We start from the raw sequence: 12298 nt of genomic DNA on the forward strand, positions 1-12298 counted from the left end.
AATTCTGTATCTGCTTTGTAGGTAATTGCATGAGAAATCACTCAAAGCCATACAGCCATGTCTACCAAGCACTCAGCCTGCTCCATCAGTAAGCTGCTTTATAAACTGGGTGGCTGACAGTACTACCAAACCAATTTTGATACTTCTGGGAGGTGTTGTGGTAAATCTGCCATCTTATTTTAAGGGTCTCTCAAAGGACACAACAAATTCAATACAAAGCAGTCCCACTGCAGTTGACAGGGTGTTTCTGAAAGCACCTGCCTGTGGAGGCGGGAGCATCCCCTCTTCCCCTTCTAGAGAGCTGAGGCCAGGAGGCTGAATAAGGAACATACGTAGGGATGAGTAGAGAAGAAAGCATAATTTCATGGCTGGTTAGTCTCCAGGCTGTCCAGACAAACAAGACCTACAGAGGACCCAGGCCAATTTCCCCAGAAAAAGTATATTTAGGGAGGGGTGGAATAAAGGAACATTCAGGCCTTAAAATAATTTTTTGCTTTGCTGTAGAAAGATTTCATTTCCCTCTCCATCTTACCTGTGATCCACGGTCTTACTTAGGAGTAACAGCATAGTGTAGAGAGATGCTCTTTTCATTCTCTCCCTACAGTATCTAGGTTCAGGAGTAGAGCAATTCCCAAAGATATGATAATATCCAACAGAAACAAAAGCATTTAGAGTGAATCTGAGATACATGTGTTAGCCCCTTGGTCCACACTTTGATATAAGAGAATGTTATTTTTCACAGAAGGGCTTGCAGGAATTTCCCCGTACAGGAAAGATGTTATAATTCAGATTTTTACAGGGGTAAATATTTGTGAGCAATTTCAAATTTCAAGCAGGAATAGTAGGATTCATACAGAGAGCTATGCCCAGAATATTTTCTTGCCTGTTAACTTATAAACACAATCATAAGAGTTTGCATTCCAAATGTTTTGACTGCTTTGCTATACCTTGCTGGCTTACTACCTCATTGCTTATTAGGAATATTATTTCACAATGAAACAATAAAATATCTGGGGAAAAGGCTCTGGCATGTGTCTTGGTGTGCTTTTAAAGAGATTAACTACTTCTGGATGAACAAGTGTAGCTTTTCCTTGCTTTGGATTGGCAAACCTAAGGGCTCCCCTTGTTTTCAGGTATAAAAACATACTGAAACTACTACTGAAAGATTTGTTTGACTTACAAAGGATTTTCCTAATCATGAAGGCAGTTTTCTTTTTATTTCTTTGGTGGTATTTTAGATGCTAGAAAAGTAGATGTGATTTTTGGGGATGAAAGAACAGAAGATTATTCATGTTAGAATTTCAAGTTTTCCCATCTCTAATGATTTCAAGCATTATTCTGAAAATTTTTATGGTGAAGTTTTATGGTATAGTGGTACAATTCCAGTCTGAAAGCAGTTGGTGGTAATTTATGAAAATTTGCTATAGAATGATAATGAAAACTTTTATTTTTGCGGCATTAGTCATATTCTGATTACACACAAGTAAAAAATATTGGAGTCCTGGTGCTGGGAGTGCAGCAGCAGGACTTTTTTACTAATGTTTCTCTCTGAATTAGAAAAAGCTGTCACTATTTCACTATTCTTTATATTAGTCATTGTTACTTAGATAACATGTTTTTCCCACATGCCCCTCTCATCATCTTTTTGGGAGGAAAGTGAACTAATTATGGTGTCAAAATTGCAATGAAGAGGAATTCTCATTTGCATTATCCTTGTTCTCTCAAAAAGCTTTTTCTTCACTATCTTTAAAATACTTAGTAGATACACAATAGATATCTACATGAGACAAATGGCTTTTTTGGGCGTAATTAATCATAATTTCCCACATATTCTAATAATTATTGGATAATGCATTTTTATGTATTTAAATGAGGATTAAAGTCATTACAGTCTGCAAAACAAACAACATAATTGAAATGGACTAATAAAAACACCGCTATAAAAATTGCTGGGTTTATATGTGTCTGTAATAAATGATAATAGGCTGAGAGGGAAACAATGCATTGGAAAATCAGATTAGGGTGACTGCCAAAAAATAATGGTTTAAAATCACCAAGCATTATACAAGAAGTTGCTCTTGCAACTTATCATTCTTTGCATGGAGAAGTTTTTATACATTAAAATTTAATATTTTTCATCTTAGCCCAGTGAGACTTTTCATTCATGTCAAAATAAATCTTTTTTTCCACTTGTTTGTAATTTTTCCCATTTACTTTATTTTTCTTACAAACAGACTTCCTTTCACCCCTTCATTCCACATCAGTTTTTATTCTGTGTAGAAGATGAAAAGTCTAGGTTAGGATCTGTGGTTATGCAGTTAAACAGATTTTCACTGATACTTTTTTTTAATATATTTTCCCAGGTAACACAAAATCAAAAACAAAAGCAAAAACAAGGCAAACCTGGATATGTTATAAGTAACACAGAGCTGTGGTTTTTTTATTAGAGGGTTTTTTTCACCCTCAATAATCTGCTTTCCTTGGGCATTAACATCTGACCCAGAAGTGCACACACACACACACACACACACACTGACTAAATGACCAAGTACTGTCCTCACTGGGTGTGCTGGCAGAAGGCAGGCACCAGTTTGTTTTCCTGATGAAGTTTGAACCGTTGTGCTTGGTGAGTCTCAGGAATCCTAAACTGAAAGGGAATCGTCCCTTGGTCATTGTAATGAACTGAGACACTGAGATATGCAAGCCATTTATACAAAACTGCAAAAACCATAAAAATAGTAAAGGAAAACCAGAACAATGGTGGTCAGATGTTCAGGTTTTGGGAATTGCTGTGGGTCTCTGAGACCGGTGAGAAAAGTATTATTGTACATGCTAAGTTACGTCCCACAAAGACAAAAAAGGGCCTTTTATGTGGGAGGCAACACATCTAGATACATATGAGTGTCACTTTGTCCCAGTGTGCTACCATAGCATGGGTGTTAGCACTACACGTACATGAAATGGCAGTGACACAACGCTCCAGACAGTGCAGACCTACTTGTCTTTATCCCTGCATCTTTCACAGCCTTCCAGGAATGCCAATGCCTGCGTTAGTCTATAAGAATAAGTCACTGATTCAATTAGAGTGATAAGTGGTGTGTCTGCACTAGGGCAGAGAAAGTACACAGCACCATTTCAAGCAAAGTGCCCTTGAAGACTTTCATCACTCATAACCTACTGTTCCCACTGCCCTGCAGAAGGAGCTGCCTTTCCATATGCCATTATTTGTGCAGGAAGGTCATGCTTTTGTTGGTATGCTGCTCAGGGCTTTCTGCAAACAGCAGAACATTTTGGTAATACAAAAGCTGTTGGAATTTTTTTTCTTTAAGCTATATCACAATGAACAAGAGCACCTTTCTCTGCCCCAGGTTTTTAGGAGAGACAGCCAGACAAGCACTAGTGGCTGGTTGCAAAGTCGGTTTTAGGGGTGAGCAATCAGGGCTTGATGGGCATCCCTGGGATTGTTATGTAGTTGTGCAAGTCACTCTAGAGTTGGACAGAAAAAGGGAAGGGTTTTTACTTTAACCCATGGATGGGCTCCAAGAAGCCTGATGTCAGCTCTCACTGAGAGTGAATATTACAGAAGTGCTTAACATCCCTTGGCTGTGATTTCCAAATTTATGAGCGGACAGTCACAGGTAGCCCCAAAGAGTAACCTAGACTCTGTCTGCAAGACACAGAGTTGTAACTGGTTTTTCTGGATTTAACCTTGTTCTACTAGGGGTTTAACATTCCTCAGAAAGTTATGCATCTGATACCCATTGCCCCCATATTTCCTTAAATATCTCAGTGGGATGGCACTTCAGGGTTAGCAACCTTCTGTTGGAAGTCAGTTGTCAGTGGGGTCATCTCCTTGTGTACAGAAAAGGAGATTTAAATATCATCTTGCTCCGAACAGTTCCGTGAGATCCATTTTGCATGGCTGTAAGGAACAACAAAAGATGAATTTCAAAGGACAAGCAGTATGACACTGCTCCCGGGCTGTGTAAGCTCTCAACTAGAGATTAGCAGCAAAATGAAGAAAAAGCTGACGTAAATGCAGGGAATATGCTAGGCAGTGCTTGATCATCAGCTGTAATAGCAGAGAAATTATGCAGTTTCTCAGGGCTGAGCCCCACCTTTTATGGTGCTTATACTAAAAGTCTGAGCCCAAACATAAGCAGATAAACTCAGTAATTGGAAAGGACAGACCTACAACAGCTTCTCGTATCCCATCACACTGGCAAATAAAAACAAACTATGTGCTCAGATCCACCTTGTAAACCTGCTGTGTTCATGAAGGCAGTGCAGCTGTGATTTTACCATTAAAACAGATCTTCTATATCAGTCTTGCTCCAGAATTCACAAACCCTGCTGTTCTTGGATTGTTCGTGGTATAAAGGCCTTAGATAAAAGCAGATTGATTTTTTTTTTACAGTCCTTAATTTTGTCTGTATTAGTAAAATCAGAAATGGCGAGATAATTCCATTATGTTAAGATAAACTGAAAACTTTATTCTTTTCATGATTTAGCCTCTGAGTACTTACCATCAGTGTGAAGAGTTGCTCTTTCTGTAGTTTATTATTGGTTTTATAGTTGGCTAAGTTCTAGGTCATAGCCCAATTGGCTGACAACAGCAATGTGTGTAGAACTGCACTCACAAAGACACTTTTGTTGCTTGCTTCAGGGAGTACAAAGACATTTTTTTTTGCTATTAATTTTATGTAACTATCCCCTTTATGTCTACACCTACAGTGTTTATATTCAGCCCACAAGTGACATCAGTGCAGTATAATCTCCGTTCTGAAGTCCTGGAGGCTCTGACAGTAAGCATGGCCTAATGTTGAGATTTCCATAGTCCATAAAAAATATCAAATAAATGGGAAATTTCCTCAGCTGCTTGACTGTGCAGCAAACTGAATGATGTAACCATAATCTTTCCTTGACCTAGTTTAAAGAAACAGCCTATAAAGCTAGGTTTCATATTCATTTTAGATTCCAACACTGTACACAGAAAGTGCAAATTCACAATCCTGCCAATTATGTGTTTTGATAAATTCTAGGATGTGGCAGTTTTTCACCAGAGAATTCTCTTGCTGCTCACAATAATCAATCAAACTCTGGGAACCGACAGCCAAAATCAACAGAGATGACAAATTAGGGTCCCAGGCAATAACAGGCGATAGAAGAGCAGCAGTTACATTGGTAATAGTAAAGACAACTCAAGCAAACTTACATTTTAAATATCTAGTAAACTACATTTCTAAACTATTTATAGTTTATTTATATAGTTACATAACAACATGTTAAACTATAATTCTAAAATTTTTCTTTGCATTCACAATCTATTATGTTCTCATTAGCATTTTTTCCCTCCCTTTCTCTATTCCTTATCATCTGTTTCCTATGATCTTAATTCTTTGTAGCATCCTTGTGGGACATTTTCTCAGCAACTGTGCTTTAAGCAGGCTCTTAGTGTGGTTGAATTTTGACTCTGGCAATAAGGAACTAATTCTTTGCAACCTATTTGGCTTAGCAAAGACACCCTTTAAGACTCTCTTCATTCTTGACTCTTTCAGGCTGTCACTAATCACCATGAGAACTCAATGGCACTGGATTTCTCCAGCCTAATTGTGTTTAGCTGAGTATGAGGAGGTATCACGAGGTCCTTTGGGCAGTGCCAGACTCATTACCCTTAAGTCTGTAGTGAATCAAGAGACTAAAGCAGTGCAGTAAAGCAATTTGAGAGCAATGGGAGCTATATACAGTACAAAAAAGCACCTTCTGCCAGCTGGGGATTTAATGTAATGGGGATGAATGGTTGTTGCTTGGAGATCTTAATTCTTATCAGAGAAATTTCACTGTATTTATGTTGGTGTTTTTAACCAAGGGGAAAAGGAGATTTCATGAAAGTTCTAATTCTCATTGATCAGTGCAATGCTGAAAAAAAATCTTGAACTTTCTTCCAGCGTAAGTAACTTTGTTAAGGAAATTGCTCTGTTAACCTTTATCTTGTCTCATTTGCAATACATGGGCTGCTTTTTAGACTTTCACATTTGTGAGGCCATCTCATTCTACTCTTTGGGATGAATGCCATGGGATACCTCATGGCAATGGGAATCCCATATAGTAGCTGTCTGTCTGGAAAAATAACAAATACTGAGGCATGTTTTGCATGTCTTTCATCAATGTATATCATCTAAACCCAGGAGGAGCTAATACCACGTGATGAATAATTTCTTCCTTGTCCTCTATGAAAGCATTTTGTGAAACTATTTTTGTAAACAAATCTAGTACAGGAATATAGCTGCAGTAAAGACCATCTCTCTAGACCATCTCTGCTGAGCTATTCATGCTGTAGAGTCCTAAACAGTCCTTCTCCTTCTCTTGGTATGCTTTTATTATTGTGTTTGCTATTCAGTTTAATTTGATTAATCTTTTGTTCTGATTTCTTTATATTTTTAAAATTATGACCCATGTTTTCACCTTATTTGCTTTCTTTTATGTCCTCTTACATTTCTGTTTGTTTCTCTTTTTTGTAGGCCTTCCTAAAATGGTATGATTTATTTTTCAATTCCTTCTGAACTAGATGTTTAATATTTCCTGTGTCAAGTTATTTTTAGCCTTTATGCAGGTCGCTGTAATACTCGTTTTGATACTTCTCTTGTTCAACTCATAGAATCAATATGCACGTCTTTGGCAAACCCTTTACATTTACTGTAGTGGTGCTGATGTTTCCATTCCACCGCCTACACTTTATTAGGAGTGTTGCTGCTACTTCCAAATGACATACTTTAAAGAGAATTGACTCATTATCTCACAAATAAAAGCAATTACATTAAATACTTGAGAAATTTTTTTGCTTTGTTTTCTGGTATCAGCTCTATGTATAACAATAAATTCTCCTTCTAACCAGACTGTTTATGATAATGTTCATTTCATAAATACTGCTCCAAAGCAAAATATCAGCCCAACCTTTAAAACTCTTTTTTCAGAGTGGGCTTCATTACATTCATTCTTACCATGAAAGAGGAGAAAGCAGAGTAAACTCTAGAAGTGAAACCTATGCCCTTTTTCATCAATGGCAGTTTTGCTGTGACCTCAGTAAAGTCAAGTTTTGATGTCAGTGTGTGATATCAATGAGGCCCACTGTTCAGAGGACACTGAGCATATATTCTCTATTATTTTATATAACTGTCTATGCCTGTGTTTAAATGGAACAGAGGCACAACCTGCACAATTTGGTCCTCTGGATATGAGCAGACAGAAAATCAGACACGCTGCACTGTTATTCCCAAAACATCTTTGCTTTTACAAGGTCCAGTTCAGAATTAACACAGAGAAAAATTCTGGATGTGACAGTGACCTAAGTCCTACAGCAGACAAGTATAACTAACATAAAAGTTAAATGATGGTGGTTGTAACTAGCATTTATGATCTCAATGTTCTTACCTCTGGTGAAGTTTACAAGAGTCACAGAATTGAAATGTGCATATAAAAAAGCTCCATGGGGCATGAAATGCTTTGATTCCTTTGGTCTTTAGCAGCTGTCTTGTGAGTCCTTGCATTGCCTTCTCCCTAACAAATGATTTTTTTTGACATTTTAGAATTATGTACATTGCATAATGGCATGACTGTAAAAAATAATAGAGAATGATGCTGTCCATATATCCCTGTCAGTGAATAATTTGTAACCTACAGGCAATTCTGTATCATTAATACATTAAGCATTAAACAGCCAGACACACACTGTAATCCAGACACATACTGTAGTCCACAACTTTCAAGCCTGTACAGCGGCCCCTAACAAACAACCATATGTTATTATCTTTCCAGTTTCTTTGTATTATTATGGCTTTTCTTTCAAAAGTCATTCGGACTTTTCTAAATGTGAGCTATATTTGTTGAATTGTTATCCTTTTGCACATGTTCAGAGCATCCAAAGAGCCTCTCTGACAGCAATAATAAAAACCTAGTAGGACTTCATTTCTTCATTTCTACTACTGCATTATCAGCTGCTGAGTGGATTGATTATTTAATACATTTAGCAGTTCCTTAGATTGATGGCAGCAAGATGTAAATAAATGACTTAGTCAATGCATTCGCTTATATCAGCTCAATCACTTAACAGTGACTCAGCATGGGGTGTGACTTTGACAGCAAAAGCATTAAGTGGCCAAATTCTATGGCAGCTAATTTGATACTGCTTACAGCATCCTTCCACAGGAACTATTTGTGTGAAGATACAGTGGTTTCCCAGGACAGCATTCATTACACAGTTTAGAGGACACAGGAAGAGGCATCCTAAAAAAAAAAAAAAAAAAAAAAGCAATTTTCAAATATTTAGATTTCCATACTCTTGTTTCTCTGCATTTCCTATTTCAAAATTGGATACCATTATGGATTATGCAAGCACACAGTTTTGCTTGCACTATGAATTTATGATTTCAATTTAGTGTGGAAATAGAGAGTAATTAACTAGCGACACAATCATATAAACACATAGCTGAAAAGTATTTTGTTCAAGTAGCCTGTCAGAGCTAAATTTTAGAATATATTTAGGTAACTGGAAAATTACATAGACAGTCATGAAAGAATTTCAAAGCAGTTCTGTACCTAAATGACACCATAATGAACAGATTAGACACTGAAGCATTTTCGAATATCCATGCAAGATATCTCCCTAGTTTCTAGCCACTATTTCTCCCCGACTGTATTTTGGAGAATTTGTTCCACACACCCAACACAACCTGTGAGATTTCTACTCCTATCATTGGACATTCTGACCAGAGAGGATAGAGAGATTAGCTGACCTTGCCATGCATTCCTACCCTGAAACCCTACCCATGGTTTGGAAGCAGCTGTCAGTGCTCTAGTGTAACGAGCAAGGGTTCAGAATCACTGGGAACATTTCCCAAAGACAGAAAATATGGCTTTGTTTCCTTCCTATCCTAGCAAGATGAGCATCCACACTGGGGTTCTTCTACAAATTTGCCTGCCAGACTTTTCCTGACCCTGTTTTGACATAGTGTCTTACATTTGAGCAGGATGCGTATTCTCTAAGCTTAGTATTTTAAAAAGGGGGGGTTTGGTGAGGTTTTAGGGGTAATTTTTGCTTGTTTTTGTTGGATTTTTCTTTTTCAAGTAGACAGCCTTGGATGAAGTCTCTAACAATGTGATTAAAATTATCTGAGCACAGAAAAACTTCCTGCACAGATTTCACTAAATAACAATCTTTGTACTTTTTGTACTCCTTTTTCATGGAATGTTTTATCTTACCCTTTTACATGCTCCAGCCTGCTATTCATGAGCTTGTTTCAGAGGGCAGTGCCTACCATGGTGAACTGAGGACAGTGAAAGAAATGTGGATGCAGCTGTTCCTGATCCATTGATGCTCTCTCATTAGTGCCCAACTGGCAATACAAAAGGTCTACAAATGTTGACCCTGTTGAGGAGGGAGATGGGTGGTGAGTGTCCTTGCAAGATGAAAAGCCAGCAATTCTTCAACAGTCATCTGCAGTCACAGCGAATTACAGGAAGGGCAAAGGAGGTTTTAATAGCCATCTAACAGGTTTCAACCACAATCCCTGGAGCTCAGTTATCAGAAACCCCTGCAACTCACCATTAATCACTATTTGATGCTTCCTGACCTTCCTGACAAAGATTAATAATCCTGTATGAGAATACAGGATGTGAAGGCTACAGGCATAGGCAGACATTTCAGACCCATCTCTCCACTGCTTTGCAGGCAATCATTTATAGCAGTAATGCATTGCCAAATTAGCAGTCAGTAAATATTTAATCAAAGAACAAGGTAAGGACCTTTCAGCTTTTCTCTGAAAAAAATTGATGGGTGATGCTTATAAAAGACAGATATACAAAATTGCCCAAAGCTTTTGAAATTATTCTTTGGCCTGCTCATGCAAATTAAATTGAAGCAAGACCCTGAAAAGACAGAATCCAGGTAACAAAATGCTGCTTCCTTTAGTCAGGAACTTGAAAGAACTTGTTGTGAATCTAAAAGCTTATTTTATCTTTACTTACTCACCCTGACAGCTGAAATGAACAACTTCCATCTTCTTGGGTTAGTCACTTCTCCCTCCCCACTTTGCAGTGATGTGTTTTAGATTATGCACTCTGATTACAGAGGTTCTGCTTTGCTTCACTGAACATCCAATTTCCCAGCTTCATCTATTGACAGTAAGCAGTACAACTTATGATTCATCCTCAGTGTTAAACATTGATATATTCTCTTAGCAAGTGTGGCCTCGTCCTGTCTATTTTTCTTTTCAGCGTGGGATATTTTCTTTTACTGTATTTCATCTCTGGCACTGAATGGCATACTGGGTAACAGCTTAGCTTCTTCACTCTTTGGTTGCCCTAGGTAGGGTATCTGAAGTACCAGAGAATTATTTTAATATCTCTTCTAAGGAGAGAAAATCTGTATCATGCTATCCATCTATATACCAAGCCTCTACCCCCAAACTTATAAATTCATTAGCCAGTTACACCCAAATTTGTGCAGCAACTGTCTCAAAAATAACCCTTTTTAAAAATTTCATGCAACAAGAGAGAAATAAAGACCATGGGACCCCATTGTGCCTTCACTGCTACAGGGTACCAGAGAATTTAAAGAAGGGATGATGCTGTAGGAAGTCAGGCTTCATTGCTTCAGCTGCCCAAGGGATCACATTTTAAATGTATCAGTGGGCCTTAAAGCAGTAAACAATAAAATATTTGCTGAGGCACTATAAGCAACTTGGGAGCTTGGCTATAAATATGTCACATTTCCCTGACACTTCTCTGTACTCTACAAGGTCTATGCCAGTGTTTGGCAAATGGAATTAAAGGACTCTGAAAGGCCTGTGACACCTGTAACCAGCATCACCACAGGTACTGCAAAGCTGGAATAACACAGAACCTCAGTCAGGAAGGAGGGGAGGGAGTCTGGATACCTGCAGCCAGCTTCTGAGAATGCAGCTCAGGGTGTCCCATGAAGAATGGTGACTCAGATGAAGAGCAAGGCTTTGAGAGTCTCTTTAAAAATCTGTCCTGCTATTTCTCGTACAAAATGACAATATAAAAAAATAATTAGGAAGGTTTAATTTAATTGAAAATAAGTGTGCAGGAAAGTCGTAAAGAAAAGGAGCACAGACCACTGAGAATGAATCATTAGCAAGGCTGTTTCAGAGATGGAAAGCCCTTTGAGAGCTTTGTTCTGGGCAATAATTGTTTGGATAGTTTTTTTTGGAGTTTTTTTTGGTTTTTTGTTTGTTTTTTTTTTTTTTTCTGGAACCAAATGGGAAATTAAAGATCACTGTAAAACTGCTGATGTTTGGTCTTCTGAAATAAAGCTTTGGTATACAGACTTGGGTTTCCTTCCTGTTGAACAAAGAATGGATTAGGGTTTCTTTCCAAACTGGCCTGGCTGGTTGCTCCCAGACTCCTTGGAGGGGAAGGTTTAGAGCTGTGGCTAGTCTGAAACTGCAGTTGTAGTTGTAGGAGAAGAAGAAGTTGCAGCCTAAAAATTAAGCCAGTCAACCAAAGCTGATGTTTGATGCAAGATCTCTGCTAGACACGATACAAGCTCAAAGGGAGACACAAATTCCCTTCTACTTAAGGCAAGGCTGTACAGGGTAGTGTGACTAGCAATGATGTGTACAGGTAAGGCGAAGAGAATACAAGAACATCTTCATCGAGATTATTCTGACACTGACTGCCCACGTGCTGAACTAAGAAATTTCAGGTTATGAATAATAATTCCTGAGCACTCCCACCTTAAAACTATCAGCATATTGTTTTGTTTTGGGATTTTTTTCTTTTGAGGCTTTTTCATGTGTGAGGCCAAAGACTAACTGTGATATCAGTATTGACTTATGCTTCAGATAATTCCTGCAAATCAAGGTCTGGTGTGCACCTAAGGTGTGAGTGAAACACTTCCCACCTACAGTACATAGACAAGCTGACAGACTTTAGAAAGGTAGTAATCAGATCTCATTTTACATGTAAGCTTGTGTGTGGGTAAGCTCCACCCTGCACTGGAGTTTGTGGACAGTGGGCACCCATTAGTGCAGCATCCTCCCTGCTATACTTGGTAGTCACAGCTATGACTTCTGTCACTGCCCAGTCTCAGCTGCCAGCTCCTTCATGTTGTCTGTTATCTAAAGTAAAAAGGACATCAGAAGCTGTAATTGAATATTTTTTTTTGTTTCCTTAGACTCACATCACAGAGCAGCTTTAGAGTTTTCCTCTGAAACTACAGCATTAGAAGTTCTTGCAAGATCCTGAATACTATTGTGTCCTTTGTGATTCAAAGAAT

The 12298-nt window shown here is 38.2% G+C and overlaps 1 long non-coding RNA gene across 11 annotated transcripts in view; it reads right to left on the reverse strand.

Annotated features, from left to right (window-relative positions):
- Positions 1-2408: 2408 nt before the first annotated feature.
- LOC135296808 (uncharacterized) overlaps positions 2409-12298 on the reverse strand; it is a 44284-nt gene continuing 34394 nt past the window's right edge. For 9 of the 11 annotated variants that reach the window (XR_010358807.1, XR_010358811.1, XR_010358802.1 and 6 more), the window contains 2 exons: positions 9259-9424; positions 2409-8283 (listed from right to left, as the gene is read on the reverse strand). This is a non-coding gene — a long non-coding RNA (uncharacterized LOC135296808). Of the gene's footprint in view, positions 8284-9258; positions 9425-10934; positions 11041-12298 lie in introns of all 11 variants that reach the window. The other 2 variants (XR_010358808.1, XR_010358812.1) reach the window with 2 other exon arrangements.

The sequence above is a fragment of the Passer domesticus genome, chromosome 3 (genome assembly GCF_036417665.1).
Source record: "Passer domesticus isolate bPasDom1 chromosome 3, bPasDom1.hap1, whole genome shotgun sequence".
Taxonomy (NCBI): domain Eukaryota; kingdom Metazoa; phylum Chordata; class Aves; order Passeriformes; family Passeridae; genus Passer; species Passer domesticus.